This window comes from Physeter macrocephalus, chromosome 17 (genome assembly GCF_002837175.3).
Source record: "Physeter macrocephalus isolate SW-GA chromosome 17, ASM283717v5, whole genome shotgun sequence".
In the NCBI taxonomy this organism is placed as follows: Eukaryota; Metazoa; Chordata; class Mammalia; order Artiodactyla; family Physeteridae; genus Physeter; species Physeter macrocephalus.
Window position 1 is genome coordinate 39,793,968 of NC_041230.1, and position 18,860 is coordinate 39,812,827.

Below are 18,860 nucleotides of genomic sequence, written 5' to 3' on the forward strand. Positions count from 1 at the left end.
TTATATCACCATTAGTAGGATATAATAGTTCTTATTCTTCCATATTCTTGCCAGCTCCTGGCACCAGTTTTTGCCCATCTGGTGATCTAAAATTGTTATCTCCCTGTGGTTTTAATTTGTGTTTCCTTGATTATTAGTGAGGTTGAGAATCTTCTATGAATGGTGGCCATTTGTGTTTCCTCTTTTGAAAAATGCCTGTTCGTGTCATTTGCTCACTCTTTTCCTAATAAGTTCTTTGTCTTTTTCTCACAAACTTATAGAATTTTCTTAGATATTCTGAATGCTAACCCTTTGTTAGTTACGAATGTGCAAATAAATGTCTTTTTCTGTTCTGTGGCTTGTCTTTTTATTCCCTTTATGGTTTTATTTTTTTCCTTTATGGTGTCTCTTAATGAAGAGTAGTTCTTCATTTTAATGTATTCCTATGTATCAATCTTTTGTTTTCTGGTTTGGGTTTTTAGTGTCTTGTTAAAAATATCCTTCCCTGTACTGAAGCCATAAAAATATTCTCCTATATTTATGGGGTTTTGAGAATCCTGAAAATTTTAAGAGTTGTGCTTTTCACGCTAAAATCCTTAATCAACCTGAGATTGGTTTTTGTGTGTGATGTAAAGTAGGGATCCGAATTCATTTTTTTTCCCTATATGGACAATCAGTTACTTCATCACCATTTATTAAATGCTCCATTCTCTCTCCACTGATCTGCAGAGCCAGCTCTGTTACCCATCAAGTTTTCATACATATGGGGTCTGTTCTAGGCACTCTGTTTGGTTCCACTGGTCTATTCATCCATCCTCTGCCTTTATGGATTCCCTTTGTCTTCTGTTTTCTAAGACTAAAAAATAATTGGCCTTAAAAAATAAAGCCATTGTTTGCATCACCTTTTGTAAAACTGCCTTAATGCTTAATATGGAAAGAAGCAGTTGAAAACTTTGTATTACTGTATTTTTGTGGCAACTATTTTTAGGCATATTTTTGTGTGTCTAGTGCCAATATAAGTTTTTTTGTTTACCAAATCCTTATATCAACTATCCAGTCTCTTAATATTTCAGACTCAGTCTTGAGTTTTTGTCATTGTGATTGAGTTTCCTAGGTGAGACTTATGGAACTTTTGGATTTTGCTCTTTTATATCCCTATGCAGAAAAACACATAGAAATAATGTTGCTTCCACTAATTAAAATTCAGTAGAATCTTATTATGATACAGATATTGGAAAATGAGTGTAATACCTGTTCCGTTGTAGACTTACTGGGTCATAGTGTGAGAAGCTCTGTGTACATGAGAAACTTGGTGGCACTTGATTTGATTCATTTGAATCCTTGCAACAGCAAGGTGCATTATGATTGTTTTTACCATATATGTAACATTTTAGGAAATAAACCAGATTTAATTTTTTGGGGAAAGGATTTCCTAAAAAGGTAATCTTCCATTAAAAGATTCATGTGGCTTCTTTGAGAAGTGTTTCTCACTTGAATTTTAATGAAAGGCATATATTTTTATTTCAGTTCTCCAGTAACTTGTATGTATGTACTTGTTTTCATTTTAATAAATCATAGGAAAATGGTGACTAAGGGATCCACACATCTCAAAGGTCTAATGTAATCATAAACTACTCAATCTTGAATCTCTATGATAATATGAACTGAAAATTGATTGATGTATATAGCACTTTTGCCTTAAATCATAGCTGTGTGTGTACAGGTGCAACCATACAGATTTCAACAGATTATGGTCTCCATGCGTTCTATATATTCAATAATAATTTGTGCACCAATTTTTGTGACTTCATGTACCACTCGACCTTATCAACTGAATTTAATTATTTTGGTTTCTCAAGAGAGTAGTTTTTCTTTCAAGGATAGTTTTGTTCCTGATTTTTAAATATAGTACTTGTTTTTCTGTTGAATTGATATCATCACCAGTCTGATTTTAGGTATGATGGTCATTTTAAGAAAGGCATTATTAAATGTATGATGTCTGACTTAGAAGCCTTAAAAGTAGAAAAATAACCAATCGCTGGGAATCAAGGAATCTGGATTTATATCCTTGCTAGAGGTACTGCTGTTCTGATCTAAAATCCTTTCTCTCTTAAATTCATCCATTGCAATAAGGAAATATAGCTGAAACACTCTCGAGTTCCTTTTAAAAATGAAGGACAGGGAATTCCCTGGCAGCCCAGTGGTTAGGACTCTGTGCTTTCACTGCCAAGGGCCTGGGTTCAATCCCTGGTCAGAGAACTAAGATCCCACAAGCTGTGTGGCGTGGCCAAAAAAAAAAAAAAAAAAAAAGTGAATGGCAGTGCCAGACTCCACTAAAACCATAAACTGTCAAACATATTATGTTTCTTTCTCAATTCCCAACTTTTCTGAAAGTGAAGACCCTAGTGGTAGGCAAAAAGGGTCTTCCTTTGGCTTTGAATAAAGGTCAATGAGTGGGAGTCCAGTCTGGGACCAACATTTCCTGTTTCATGTTCTGACATCCTTTGTGTAATCAAGAAAATGCAAATCCAAACCAGTGTTCTCAAGGTGTGGTCCCTGAACCAGCAGTACTAGTATCCCTTGGGAACTTAGGAATGCACTTTCTCAGGCCTCACCTCAGACCTGCTGAATCAAAATCTCTTGAGTGCTAGGCTTAGCAAACTGCCTTAACAACCTTCTTGGTGATTCTGATGCACACCAAATTTGAGACTCACTGATCTAAACTATATCATTAAGTATTTAACCGAATTTTCCCTTGGAAACAACAAATTAAGCACCTCCATATACATGAAAGTTTATCAAGTACTTCTTGTTATTTTATTATTGGTAAATAATGGAAGAAAAAATGGTCCTCATTTTAATATCTTTTTTTTTTTTTTTTTTTTACATTATTCTTGCAGTACTCTTTCTTTTTTGGCTAATTTTGTTGTTGTTCAGTCTCCTATTTCTTTTAGGTATTATAAAATTTTATATCCGTTTGACTGGTCACTCGAGCAATTCAATTTTCTGTCTGAAGAGTGCCCTATTGAGTACTTTGGAAATAACAAAGGAGAAAACACAATCTTTTTCCTTAGGGAGGAAGAGGAAAGCTTGTTAGTTTCAAGTCAAGGAGCACCAATTCCTTGACTTGAAACTTCTCTACGATTATAATAGAACAGCATAGACAGGGAAGACCTATCTGAATTGGGGTAGACAAGCTTTTTACTTGAAATAAGTTAGTTTTTTGCTTTAAAATTTTTTTAAATGGTGGTAAAATAAACATAAAATATACCATCAGCCTTTTTTACATGTATAGTTCAGTAGGGTTAAGTACATTCACATTGTTGTACAATCAGTTTCCAGAACTTTTTCATCTTGTAAAACAAACTCTATACCCAGTAAATAACAACTGTCCATCCTCCTCTTCCCCCAGCCCCTGGCAACCACTGTTCAACTTTCTGTCTATATGAATTTTACTTGTTTGGGTACATCATATAAGTAGAATCATACAGTATTTGTCTTTTTGTGACTGTCTTATTTCACTTAGCATAATGTCCTCAAGATTCCTCCGTGTTATACCATGTGTCTGAATTTTCTTCCTTTTTAAAGCTGAAAATTTTCCCTTTTATGTATATACTACATTTTGCTTATCCATTCATCTGTTGATGGACTCTTTGATTGCTTCCACCTTTTGGCTAATGTGAGTGATGCTGCTGTGAACATGGGTGTGCAAATACATCTTCAAGGCCCTGCTTTCGATTCTTTTGGATATATACCTAGAAGTGGAATTGCTGAATCATATGGTAGTTTTATTTTTAATTTTTTGAGGAACCTCCACACTGTTTTCCACAGCAGCTGCACCAGTTTACTTTCTCACCAACAGTGTACAAGTGTTCTAATTTCTCCACAGCCTCACCAACACTTGTTATTTTCTGTTTTTTGTTTTTTGTCTTGGTAGTAGTCATCCTGATGGGGGTGAAGTGATACCTCGTTGTGCTTTTGATTTGCATTTCCCTAATGAGTGATGTTGACCATCTTTTCATATGCTTGTTGCATGAAATAAGTTTTAATCTAAGCTCATAGAAAATGATGGACTTGGGTTGTTGAAAGGGGGAGTAAGTTTACCAAGTGGGCAGAGAGCCGTGAGAAAAACAGAAGATTAAGTTTATATTAGCTGGGAAAAACATGAGACTGTTTTGAAGGACAGGTGATAATGAGTTAGGAAGGGTGAGGAGTCAGTGGTGCTGGGTGATGGAGGACACTGCTGATCACATGTGCTGCACTATGGGAAGCTCTTGAAGAGTTTTGAGCCCTGAGATTACATGATAATAGTAATGTGTTACTAGGTGTGTTATTCCAGCAGTTGTTGATGGAATCTCAGTGGCCAGGGATAGACCCAAGAGACTGTTCTTTACAACCGTCACCCTCATACAAGTTTGAGGTTTTGAATGACAAATCAGTGACCTAATGAAGAGTGTTAAATTATAGTAAGTAGTCTTTAGCATGTTTGTGTAATTTAAAAAACTAAATGATCTCCAGTATAGCAGATCTTCCAATCTGCTACATTGGAAACTTTCAATTAATATATGTGCAATAACCATATGCAAGTTTTTTAAAAAGCTCATCCGAACCATTGGAAACTACTACAGCAGAGTAGAGTGGGTGTGGTAGACTGAAAAATCCTCTCCCCCCACCCGAAATTTATGAGGTCCTAACACCTGGAACTTGTGAATATTATCTGATTTGTAAATGTTACCTGATTTGGAGAGTTTTTGCGTTATGATTATGGTAAAGATTTTGAGATGAGGAGATTATCCTGGATTACGTGGGTGGACCCTAAGTGCGACCATAAGTACCCTTATAAAAGACGGAGACAGAGGGAGATTTCTCTCTCACTCTCTCTCTCTCTCTCTCTCTCTCTCTCTCTCTCTCTCTCTCACACACACACACACACACACACACACACACACACACACACACACACACACACAGGAGAAGGCATGTGAAGATGGAGTGGAGAGAAATTTGAAGATGTTGGCCTTGAAGATTGGAGTGATGTGGCTACAAACCAAGGAATGCTGTCAGCCAACAGCACCTGGAAGAGGCAAGGAATGGATTCTCCCCTAGAGACTCTGAAGAGAGCACTGCTGACACCTTGATTTTAGCCCAGTGATACTGATTTCAGACTTCTGGCTTCTAGAACTATGAGAGATAAATTTCTGTTGCTTTAATTCATGAAGTTTGTGGTAATTTGTTGCAGTGACTACAGGAAACTAATATAGTGGATGAGAACTTTGCAACCAGACTTCCTGGATGAATAGGTTGGCAATGCACTTGCTGGCTATGTGAACTTGTATATATGATTTACTTCTCTGTTCCTCATCTGTAAAATGGGAATAACAAAAATGGGATCTACTTGATAGCATAGTTGCGAGGACCAAATGAGCTTACCTGGCCATGCTAAGCTCTGTCATCACTATCATAATCACCACTATAGACATCTCCATCATTGTCATCATCTCCTTTTTCCCAGTCAATCCTCTGTTCTTCAGGATTGGATATTTGTTGATCTTCTAATCACCACAGTTCATATTTTTTACTTTGAAGCCTTCTACCCTTTTGTAACTCTGTATCAGAGCTCATGGTTTGGCCTCTAATTGAAATTTTACCATTTCAGCAAAGTAAGGCCAACTTCACCTTCAGCAATAGATTAGAGAACACTGCAAAAACCTAACTAAGGCCAAGGTTATCCAGACCAGCTGTGGAGCTTTACCCCCTCCTCTTTCTTATCCTTCCTGTTCTCCCTTCCTCTTCCACCTCTCTCTCCTCCTGCCTCCCTTCTACTATTTCTTCTTACCCTTTCTCTTTCTTCCTTCTCCTGCTCCTATCTAAAATGGTTCTAAGTCTTTCCCTAGCTAAGCATAAGGTATACAGTCATTTCTTGATTACGAATTCTTAAGGAAGAAGACACTGTGATGTTAAACCCAAATGTTAGATGAAAGCATGCCTCATTCAGTGGCAGCCCAACAGGCTATGTGGGTTTATAGAAATATAAAATTTAATCAGGCAACACATTTGGTTTCTAAATTATTTAAGAATTCAGATTTTGAGTAATTGATCTCTTCCTTGCTTATTTATCTCTATACCTAGGCCTTGTTTTAGCTATAGACTAACTTCTTTGACCTGTTAAGAGGACCATGACTGCCAGTAGGGGTAAGCTTGCCAAGACTTACCACCAGATTCCCACTCCCTCACCCCAAACGTCCATTGCACCTGCTCACAGATGCATGAAAAGGATTTGGCCTCTTGAGAAAAGAACCCCAAGGTCCAGAGAGCTTGGGTTCTGTAATTCCTTTATAATGTAGCTGGTTTTAATTTACTCCATCACCCCTCTGGGTAGTGTTCATCCATAGAGCAAATGTTAATGTTGTGTGCCTACTATATGCTGGTACATTGTTCCCAAAAGTGACCAAGACACAATCCATGCCCTCAAGTCTATGTCTTCCACTCTAGAAGGGGATACAGGCAATTGAGGGGACAATTAAAGTACAGACTGTTGGTTATTACCACTGGGATAGTTCACAGCGAACAAATAGGAGTCTCTCTCTCTCTTTTTTTTTTTTTTGGCGGTACGCGGGCCTCTCACTGTTGTGGCCTCTCCCGTTGTGGAGCACAGGCTCCGGACGCGCAGGCTCAGCGGCCATGGCTCACGGTCCCAGCCGCTCTGCGGCATGTGGGATCCTCCTGGACCGGGGCTCAAACCCGTGTCCCCTGCATCGGCAGGCGGACTCTCAACCACTACGCCACCAGGGAAGCCCTAGGAGTCTCTTTTTAATGGCCGTGCATTCACTGAAATTGAAAGTAGGCCTTGTAAATAAGTTCATTTGCAACTTTTTTTAAGTTCCACATCTAAGTGATATCATATGATATTTGTCTTTCTCTTTCTGACTTACTTCACTTAGTATGATAATCCCTATGTCCATCCATGTTGCTGCAAATGGCATTATTTCATTCTTCTTTATGGCTGAGTAATATTCCATTGTGTATATGTACCACATCTTCTTTATCCATTCCTCTGTTGATGGACATTTAGGTTGCTTCCATGTCTTGGCTATTGTAAGCAGTGCTGCAGTGAATATTGGGGGTCATGTGTCCTTTTGGATTATGTTTTTTTTTCCAGATACATGCCCAGGATTGGGATTGAAATAGAGTCACAGATGTAGAAAACAAATTTATGGTTACTGGGGGGAAAGGGGGGGTGGGATAAATTGGGAGATTGGGATTGACATATACACACACTACTATATATAAAATAGATAACTAACAAGGACCTACTGTGTAGCACAGGGAATTCTACCCAATACTCTGTAATGACCTATATGGGAAAAGAATCTAGAAAAGAGTGGATATATGTATATGTATAGCTGATACATTTTACTGTACAGCAGAAACTAACCACATTGTAAATCAACTATACTCCAATAAAAATTAAAAAAAAAAAGAAAGTAGGCCTCTGCTCTTTACGAAAATAGCTTGTCTACTTCGTTCAATGCTGGATGTTTACAGGATGTCTTTGAAAAGGCCATAATGATATGCTTTCTTAGCTACACAGTGAATTTCCAAGTATTTACTTGGCTAAAAGTAGCTTGGGAACAGATTTTTCTCCTGTCACTTTGACACACATGAGGGAGTACTCAGAAATTCTGAAGAGGCATGGAAATGGCAAATAATGAGGTCTGGATGATATGTTTCATTGTGGTTGAATTTTAAAAGCACTTTTATTTAATTTATTAACAAAGCATGAGTTTGTTCAGATCAGCATACATTTGTAAGTAGGAGGCAAACTGTCTTCGTGAAACAGAGCGTTTTTCTGGAACTTATTTTTAAGAGAAAAGGGCTGAATCCCAAAAAAGCTAGTGGTTGTTAGCTCATCCAGTGGTTATCCCTTGCTCAGTGTACAACTTTGCCCTAACTTGGTTTAATTGGAGGAAAAATAAAATTCTGGACATATTAGTGATGCTGTTAGTTAATTGGCAAGGTGGTGAACAGACATGGAAATCAGTGAAGACGGTCTAAGGACCTTTCTTTTTGGAGCGGACACATCTCACACTTGTTTTATGGCTAACACTTATTACCCATCCTATGATTTCATGAAGCCTAAGCAACCTGAAAATTTAATACCATTGTCAACACGGCAAGATTTCAAAGAGTCACTTGTTCATTTCTCACCAGAAGGAAGAGAGCCCATGCTCTGAATAGAGCAAGCTTTCAGTTTATGGCATTAAATAAATTCTCTTACTGGCTTTAAAATCTTGGGATTAAAAGACCCTGATGTTACATTGAAATGGATTTATGGGATGTTCTAAAGACAGGATGTTAGGGCTAAGAAGTATCAGATGCATATTTGGATAATTTTCAAATAAGTGGAAATGGAAATATCATTCAGGGCTTGTTTTGTTTCTGGTTATTATGGTCTGGATTTTCCATCCTGTTATTCATTAGGGATTTCACTCTTTATCCCCACCCTTTGGAACATTTGTTTTGCTGAACATTGTGGGCTACAGCTTCTTCGGGAAGGTGATGCCATCCAAGGCTAATTTATGCATAGCCAGAGGCAAAAATTCCTAAGCAGAGTCTTTGCAGGACTCAGAAAACTCCTCTTCCGCGAATAACCCTACTTTCCCTCAGCATCTGTTATTGCCTAAATTTTTCGATCAGTGAGTCATTCCTCTGGGTTAGCAAATACCATTAGAAAAAAGTGCAGGCAGCTATCAGTCAAACACGCCCTAATGCAAATCATCTCTTTGGCTCTTCCCAGCCAATAACTGAGCTTGGAGGGAATGGAATTTAAATCTGGGATAAAGGAGAAGGATAATTTGGAGTAGAAGCTCCTTTAGAGATCAGGCTCAAGTGAGAATGATAGGAGGCTGTACTTAGGGCTGCATCTGGGAGGGTGGCAAGGGAAGGTAGGAAGACACATTTTAGTGAATTTATAGTTTCCTAGTTAACTTCATGTTGGTGACCCACCATGCCACCATGTTGAGATTCTCATTGTGTGATAGTATAACCTCTCACTGGAGCATAGCTCTGCAGAGACGAGGCCTATTCATTCCGTGGTGTTTGTCAAACAACTACTGCCAAGCCAACACATAGTATGTGCTCCATAAATATATGTGAATCAATGAATAGTCTGGTACACAAAGGCTACTTTTAAAATGTTTTGCTTTACACTACTAAAACTATTTTTTCAGTTAATTTCTAAAATGCTTGTATTTTTAAGCCCAACCCTCAAATGACTTTTAGTAAGGTTAACTATATCAGATATAAGTAGTTTCTTACGTAAGATTCATCTTACAGTACTAAGTATTAGATATTTTAGCAACTAAACAAGCTTATTACAGGAGTCAATCAGTCAAGTATTTGACCACATATTCTGTACCCAGGAATTACTATTTTTCTTCTGGAAGAGGGAAAAGAAAAACTTGTTAATCCATATTTTACTTTTATACTTAAAAGAACCCAAGGCAAGCAATTAGGACTTTTACTATCTGAGGATACAAATATGCATGATATATAATAGCCGTAATTTTAATCTTTCAGATTGCACTTTATCGTTGCTTTATGATGACCATTTGTGATGTATTTAATTTTCTAAATTTCTGTTGCATGAAAAATGGAAACTGTGTTGATCTAACATCAGAAAAATGTACAGTAGTTGATATAAAAAAGGCTGCATCTAATTTTGTTAATAAACTATAAATGGTAAAATGACGTACAGTTTAGATATCAAAGCATTGGGAAGCCACATTTTTCTGTACCATTAATAATGTAGTTTTAGTTTTGGCAGCAGCATAATTCTGTAGTGTGATATTTCTACTTTATTCTTTCTCAGAGTAGGCCTGTGGACTTCCCTGGCTGTCCAGTGGTTAAGACTCCATGCTTCCACTGCAGGGTGCACGGGTTCGATCCCTGGTTGGGGAACTAAGATCCTGCATGCCATGCAGTGCAGCCAAAAAAAAAAAAAGAAAAAGTAGGCCTAAAAATGTTAACATAATATGGGAAAATTTCCCCTGGTAAAGTGTGCACTGAGCTAGTGGGATATGATGTTTGCATTACAAGCGTAAGTCTTACAGAAATTTGCAGACTAGTCATCATAACTACCCTCAACCCTGAAGTTGAAAGATTTAATAATGTCAGATGACATACATTTGCCATTGTTTATTAGAATTCAAACGTAGTTTGCTCTTCTTGACTGTCTCTGGAGTAACAGTCAAGTTTAGTAGCTAACTCTGGAATGTTATGACCATGGTTTGAATCTGGATCCTCCACTTATTAGCTGTATCATCTTCTCTTAATCATTCTGTGTCTCAGTTTCCTCATCTATAAAATGGGGATAATAACTAGATCAACTCATAGGATTGCTCTGGGTATTACATAAGTTAATAAAAATAAACGTGTATAACAGTGACAAGAATATATTAGGTGCTTGATAAATATTAGGATTCCTATGAATAGATTATGAATATTCTTGTCTTTAGAAATATTAGCTCAAGGGAAATAGTAATAAAAGAGTATTACAAACAAGGTTAGTTCATGAACAAAATATAATGAGCTGTATCTGTTTGGCATGTGATGTCTTGGAGGAGATTTAGTTTAGTCACACAAGGGGAGGTTAGACTAAGTACAGAAGACTTATAGGTGAGAAAGAACATGGGTCTCTGCATTTGGAAGTGCTGCAGAAGTTGTTGAGCTTGTGAGAGATGAGGTTGGATAAGTGAGGACTGAATCCTGAATGGATGATACAGAACTTGGCAGTTATCTTGAGGGCAGTGGGGAGCCCTGAAATATTTTAAGTTGTAGAGTGACATGCTGGGATGAATTGTGAGTAACACCACTGGGCCTGCAGTACAGAGAATGGATTGGAGGATTGGAGGGGTTTGACTGGCACAGGAAGTGAGTTAAGAGGCTGTTAAGAGGCAAGAGCAGTGGTGGCCTAGATGAACCAGGCAGGTGTGCCAATGGGGATAGAGAAATGGAAAGATTTGAAATCTATTGGAAAGATAGAATCAGTAGCATCTAGTGATTGTGTCAATGTGGTGAGTGAAAAAGAGGTAAGAGCTGAGAAGGATGACCAGTTTTCAGGCAGTGGCTGACCAAGACATTGCCCACCTACCTGGCCAGATGCCCAGGTTTGTAGTGGGCCATGGGGCTTACAGGAGTAACGTGGTCAGATGCAGCTGCTGTCTGAGGTGAGACAGCATCACAGGTAAAACTGAAGTATTTAGTCACAGGCTGGAGGTCAGGAAGATGTGTAGAAGCATAGAGGTGTATGATGTTAAAAATGGAAAATGAGGGCAAATCTGGGGCCAATGTCCAGGTTAGCCTGAGACATTGCCCCTACACTCTCAGGGTTCCACATGGCAGTAGACAGCCTTTATATATATAGTCTAATGTGACTCTTTTCTAGTGAACACTGTCCCCCCAGAACAGCCCCTCTAGGCTTTAAATGCCATGGGCAATTCCAAACCTCTGTTGACTCTCCCCTTATCTGCCCTGGAGCCTTGGTACTAGCAGTTAAGGGTTGCATCTCTATCCCTGAGGCAAATTGGAGGTCACCGTGAACCTGAGATTTTCTTGGGCTCACGTTTCCAGGTTCGGAATATGCTCTTTTCCCTCTGGGACAATGGACCCTGTGGAGCTAAAGCAGAGTGCTCCTAATTCTTCATCCATGTCTTGTTTGTGACATATTCATTCCTCAGTCCTTAAGGTTTCTTTTACACCGTTCTACTGAAACCTGAAACATGCTGAATTTTATCTAGGCATTTCTGCAGGCTTGGCTGTAGAGATGAGTTAGGTTGAATTCAGGTAAGTTAACTTTCTAATTTCAAAATTCAAGTTTTACAAATGATCACAAAACTTTTATGATAAAATACAAGTCTTAACACAATGTGAATGGCAGTACTCGTGGGTGGGAATTAAAATATTGTTCAGAAATTAGCATCTAATCTTTCATGAGCCACCTAAGAATGGTAGAATTGTTCATTTGTGTGAATGAAATGCGAATATTTTTTCAGTTTGTTTAATATTAGAAATTCAAGACGAGGAAGATTCAAAGCATTTCAAAATATTGGTGGCCTTCTTAAGGTGATCATTATACCAAGCCTCACTGAAAGTAAATAGACCTCTCTTGCTTCTTCATAGACAAACTACGATGGTGAGAATGAAATTAGTACTGAAAATATTAAAATATTGATAGCAATCATTCCATGTCCAGGCTTTGCCAATTAATAATTAATTTTACCTTGAAGGTAACTGTAAGAGTCAGACTTCTTTTTTTATGCTTTCACTTGGCAAGAATGTTGACTTTTTTTCCCCCTCAGTGTTATCAAGTATCCAGCAAATAACTCACATTTTAACGTGGTTAGTAGCTGGAATTTCTTTTGCCTGGTTTCATATTGATGAAATGAGAAAAAAAAAGTTTGTTGTGAATGGTTTAGAGAAGGCGTGAGTTAGTTGTCTCTCTGATTTATATGTGGCATCAATGGATTCTTACCGTGTCATTTCCTGTTATGTACTTCTCACAGTGTACCTGTTGTTTTAAAAAAATTTTTTCAAGGGCCATACCCACAAGGAGAGGGAATGATCTTTATTCTCTGCACACTGATGATTACAAAAGGGTTATAGATTGTTACAAAATGGATGTTTTCTCACCAAAAAAGGAAGCATCCTTCAGTTTTTATGGCTTTTTATTTGGACAAGATAAGTTTGTCCTGAACTCCTTATATTATCATGAGTGAGTGAACAATCTTGTTGCAGTGGTGCTATTTCGTAGTCAGAAGAGGTTATGCTGTCTCAGTCTTGATCTTGCTCTAATGGTTGGTAGCAAAACTATGTCCTAATTTATTTTATATATCCAATAGTTATCTATTCAGAAGTCCCTTGGAATGAATTTTAGGTTATATTTTTTATTTTGATAAATAAAAAGTGGCTAAAATATTCACTCATTCTCTCAACTCTTTGCTGACTGCCTGGTATGTGCTGTTCTAGAAAAAAGTGGATTTAAAGCCAGTTTGTGTCATACTAAAATGGTTATTAAAGAAAAGTGCTCTATTTCTTGTTTTCTAAAATGGGACAAGATATTTAAAGTCTTTGGACCTTATACCAAAATGTTTCCCCTTTAAAAATATCTGTCCCTTCTAATTAAAAGAATAGGCTTAATTATTTTGGGTATGTACACTGAGTTTTTTGTTTTTATTTATTTACTTTATTGAAGTATAGTTGATTTACAATGTTGTGTTAATTTCTATTGCACAGCAAAGTGACTCAGTTATAAATATATTTGCATTCTTTTTTAATATTCTTTTCCATTATGCCTTATCCCAGGACATTGAACACAGTTCCCTGTTGGTGGGAATGTAAGCCACTATGGAAAACAGTATGGAGGTTCCTCAGAAAACTAAAAATAGAATTACCATATGATCCAGCAATCCCACTCATGGGCACATATCCAGAAAAAACAATAATTCAAAAAGATACGTGCACCCCTATGTTCATAGCAGCACTATTCACAATAGCCAAGACATGGAAACAACCTAAATGTACATTGACAGATGAATGGATAAAGAATACTACTCAGCCATAGAAAAGAATGAAATAATGCCATTTATAGCAACATGGATGCAACTAGAGATTATCATACTAAGTGAAGTAAGTTACAAAGAGAAAAACAAATACCATATGATATCACTTATATGTGGAATCTAAAATATGACACAGATGAACCTACCTACGAAGCAGAAACAGACTCACAGACGTAGAGAACAGACTTGTGGTTGCCAAGGTGGGTGGGGTTGGGGAGGGATGCACTGGGAGTTTGTGGTTAGTAGATGCAAACTATGGCATATAGAATGGGTGGACAAGGTCCTCCTGTATAGCACAGGGAACTATATTCAATGTCCTGGGATAAACCATAATGGAAAAGAATATAAAAAAGAATGTATATTAAGAAAAAGAATATATAAATGTATATAAATAAAAAAGAATGTATATTTAAAAATATATTTAAAAATGTATATAAAAAACTTAGACCTAATAAATTCAGTAAGGTTGCAGGATACAAAATCAATACACAAAAATCTTGCATTTCTATACAAGATACAAACTATTACATATAGATTGGATGGACAGCAAGATCCTACTGTATCGCATATTTAGTTTTTGAGTTATCCCTCCCTCCAGGAAATGTTTTGTTTGAAAATATATTCTTATGTGCAACTTCAGGGAATGTGTAATTTTCCTAAGTGACCCTGTTTCAAATGTTTGAAAACAACACCTAGCACAGTGCCTGGCACACATATTTGTTGATGTTGAGTGTGGTATAATTCCAGTCTCAAGAATCCAGTAATTCAGTTCCTGCTCTGTGTAGTCACCTGTCTTCTCAGCAGTGCTTTCTTGCCTTTATTTCAGTCTCAGTGCCTCAGCTCCAACTTGACCCAGACCATGCAATCTGCTTGTTAACTACCTAGCCCATAATGAGCAGTTTTCAGACTATTAATTGCAATATTATACATAAGACTTGTAAGCATTGATGATTTTGAATTTAAAAAGTCAGGAATGGAAGGTAGTATTATTTGGGTGACCCCTTGTGTGGATGAAAGAGAAGCTACCGACCAGGTTTCATAAGCCACCGTGTTTATTGTTAATAGTATTTGTGTGGCTTATAGCGTTTCTACCAGTTCCTGTTCCACTGATCCACAGGCATAAGTTATGGTGAGAAACTTGCCAATGAATTAGACACTTATGGTTTTCTGTAGTTACACATGAGATTTATATGGTCAATCCAGTAGTTTAATTTCTACAATTTTAAGGTCAATAGGCATTGTCACTTGTGAAATGTAAGTGAGCCAGTATTTATGATAGCCTTCAGATGGATTTTATTTTGTTCTTTATAGTTACCCTTTCCCTCCATGAATATCTGTGAAAACAAAGATGTACCAACACAGTATAATATTTACAATTTTTCCAGATTAGGTAGAAGGCACCTTTATAGGTTATTTGTGGCAGTTACAGTAGAGTTCCCAATGTAAGCTGACAAGAAATGCTATAATGTTTTATATTCAGTCTTTCAAAACCGTGTTAATTATGCATAAGATAATACTCTTCAATAACATTAGGAGTAGACAAATGAAATCATTAGTTTTATATTCCAGAGCCCCATATACATCTATTATAACTATGCATTTGGATGCCTCCACCCACATTTCTCAAAATCACTTTTTGATACCTTATAATGTGATATCATAAATGAATATGAAGAATATTGTATAGTGTGAAATTGTACCAAAAAGATCTTAGCTTTTGAAAATTATAAACCTAACTCATTATTTGGAAAGGATAATCTGCTGAGAGTTTATGATAATAGAAGGAGAAGTGTTGATCAACCATTTGCCATTGTCTTTATTTCAGTAAATAGGGCCTCTGACAAATATGTCATCGACTCCAACATGCTTAACGTGCTACCATGGCAGTGTCAGTGTAGATAGAAGTGCATCTTGGTGGTGGTTCCTTCTAGGAATATGAAGTCTGGCTAGAGAAAGGTGCTCTGGCTTCCTGTGAAGCCTGGTTATGACAGGATATCCAACGGTGTATCTGCATATTTCTTTAAGTTTGACACATTCTAGAGAATTATTTTGAGAGGTAAGAGAAGAAATGCACATTGTACATTTAAAATGACTTTGTGAAATGATATGATTTGCCAAATGCACATTATTGTAATATAGCCAAGATAGGTGGCCAATTGAATGTTCGCAGAACTGTAATTGTCTACCTGCTGTTTGCAAGGCCCTTTCTGATAGAGCTAGAAAAATGCTCCTTTTTCTTTCAGTATCCATTTGGTTAGGAATGCATCCATTACTTATAAATGATGACTCTCTTTTGCTTTTTTCTTTTTTGGGGGGAGGCTACTGTAAATACAGGTGAAAGTAGTTTCTACTGTGGCTTTTTTCTACTTTTGTGGTTGTACAATAGAAATTATTTTCAAATATACTATATGTTATTTTAAATTTCATTCTAAACTATATATTTGTTTAAAAAGAAAAGGGAAATAAAATCTGAGAAAGACAATCATATCCAAATAGAGGATAGTTTTAGCCATGCGTTTTACACCCAGAATTTCAAAACATGGATGGAAATATTGTCTAAGTTTTTATTATTAAAACCTGGTTAAACTTTTACAAATGTCACTTTGCTGACACCAACCAGAAGCAATTAAAGTGCAAAAATAGAATTGTATCTGTTACAGGAGTGATACATTTTAACTGGAAAAAGCCATGAAATAAACATTGGTAGACACAGTGGTACTTCTGTTTTATAATTCTAGAGTATAAACACATGAACAAAATTATAGGAAGGGATTTTATTTTGTCTGTGAATTCTACTGTTAGTAGTACTGTAAATGTTAAATATATCTTCTCATTGGAATATTTTTTACTGGAAAAAACAAAATAAAAAAATGAAAAAGCAATCTTTGAAAATTCTGAGTTGTATCTTCCATGTTAGACCTGGACATAGATGTCTATCTCTAGTACCCACATATACTTAGTTCCTAACCTAGTCCTGTCTCTACTAGCTGTTTGACCTTAGGCAAGTTATTTAAATCCCTTTGTGCCTCAGTTTCTTCATCTGCAAAACGAAGCAAAAATATTATAATAGTATTTCCTTCTTTAAGTTGTTATAAAGATTAAATGATTTAATACCTGTATCTTGATAGGGATTGGCATAACATGCAGTGTTGGTTATTCTTAGTTATGCCATATTAATAAAGTGCTTAATAATTAAAAATGTTTTTTCAATTTATAAAGATTGTATATTTTCATTTAAAAAATTTACAAAATGTAGAAAGATATAAAGAACATAATAAAAATCACTTATCACTCTCTACAGAGATAATCACTGTTATAATCATTTAGTTATAAATCATTCCATTCTTAGCAATTTCACTTTCTTTTGGTTAGTATTTGCCTACTATGCCTTTTTTTGGTTTTTGTTTGTTTTGTTTTGTTTTAATATTGTTTATTAGCACAGTAACAAATGTGGACTTAAGTAGTCCACAGCATAGAACCAATCCACTGAGCAACTCCTATTCCATGCCTTACGGTTAACAGCTTAAGGTATTTTACTACAGATTTTCACAAGTCCTGATTCAAACCTCTATCTTTTCACAGTAAAGTAGATTGGTATATAAAATAAAATACATAACTACTCATTTCCTATATGTGTCCATTTTATATATATAAGATGACAGTCTCTAAAAGCAGTTAAATATCAATGTCCCTTCCAAGAAGGGAAAACAAATTCCAACTTTTTAAAACAAAAAACTGTGTAGTCAATAGAAAGGGAAGATGGCAGAGTAGAAGGATGTGCGCTCACTACCTGTTGCGAGAGCACTGGGATCACAAGATACTGCTGAACAATCATCGACAGGAGGACACTGGAACTCACCAAAAAAGATACCCCACATGCAAAGACAAAGGAGAAGCCACATTGAGACAGCAGGAGGAGCGCAATCACAATAAAATCCAATCCTGTAACTGCTGGGTGGGTGGCTCACAAACTGGAGAACAGTTCTGCCACAGAGGTCCACCCACAGGAGTGAAGGTTGTGAGCCTCATGTCAGGCTTCCCAACCTGGGAGTCTGGCAATGGGAGGAGGAATTGCTAGAGAATCAGACTTTGAAGGCTAGTGGGATTTGATTGCAGGACTTTGACAGGACTGGGGGAAACAGAGACTCCACTTTTCGAGTGGATGCAAACACAAAGTAGTGTGTGCATCAGGACCCAGGGGGACGGAGCAGTGACCCCACAGGAGACTGAACCAGACCTAACTGCTGGTGTTGGAGGGTCTCCTGCAGAGGCGGGGCATGGCTGTGGCTCACTGTGGGGACGTGGACACTGGCACCAGTTCTGGGAAGTACTCCTTGGCCTGAGCCTTCCTGGAGTCCGCCATTAGCTGCACCAAGGAGCCCGTAGCCTCCAGTGCTGGGTCGCCTCAGGCCAAACGACCGACAGAGAGGGAACTCAGTCCCACCTATCAGCAGACAAGCAGATTAAAGTTTTACTGAGCTCTGCCCACCAGAGCAACACCCAGCTCTACCCACCACCAGTCCCTCCCATCAGGAAGCTTACACAAGCCTCTTAGATAGCCTCATCCACCAGAGGGCAGACAGCAGAAGCAAGAAGAACTACAATCCTGCAGTCTGTGGAATGAAAACCACATTCACAGAAAGATAGACAAAATGAAAAGGCAGAGAGCTATGTGCCAGATGAAGGAATAAGATAGAACCCCATAAAAACAATTAAATGAAGTGGAGATAGGCAACCTTCCAGAAAAAGAATTCAGAATAATGATAGTGAAGATGATCCAGGATCTCAGAAAAACAATGGAGGCAAAGATCAAGAAGATGGAAGAAATGTTTAACAAAGACCTAGAAGAATTAAAGAACAAACGCCTAGAAGAATTAAAGAACAAACAAACAGATGAACAATACAATAACTGAAATGAAAAATACACTAGAAGGAATCAGTAGCAGAATAACTGAGGCAGAAGAACGGGTAACTGTCCTAGAAGACAGAATGGTGGAATTCACTGCTGTGGAACAGAATAAAGAAAAAAGAATGAAAAAAAATGAAGACAGCCTAAGAGATCTCTGGGACCAACATTCGCATTATAGGGGTCCCAGAAGGAGAAGAGAGAGAAAGGATGTGAGAAAATATTTGAAGAGATTATAGTCAAAAACTTCCCTAACATGGGAAAGGAAATAGCCATCCAAGTCCAGGAAGCACAGAGAGTCCTAGACAGAATAAACCCAAGGAGAAACACACCGAGACACACAGTAATCAAACTGA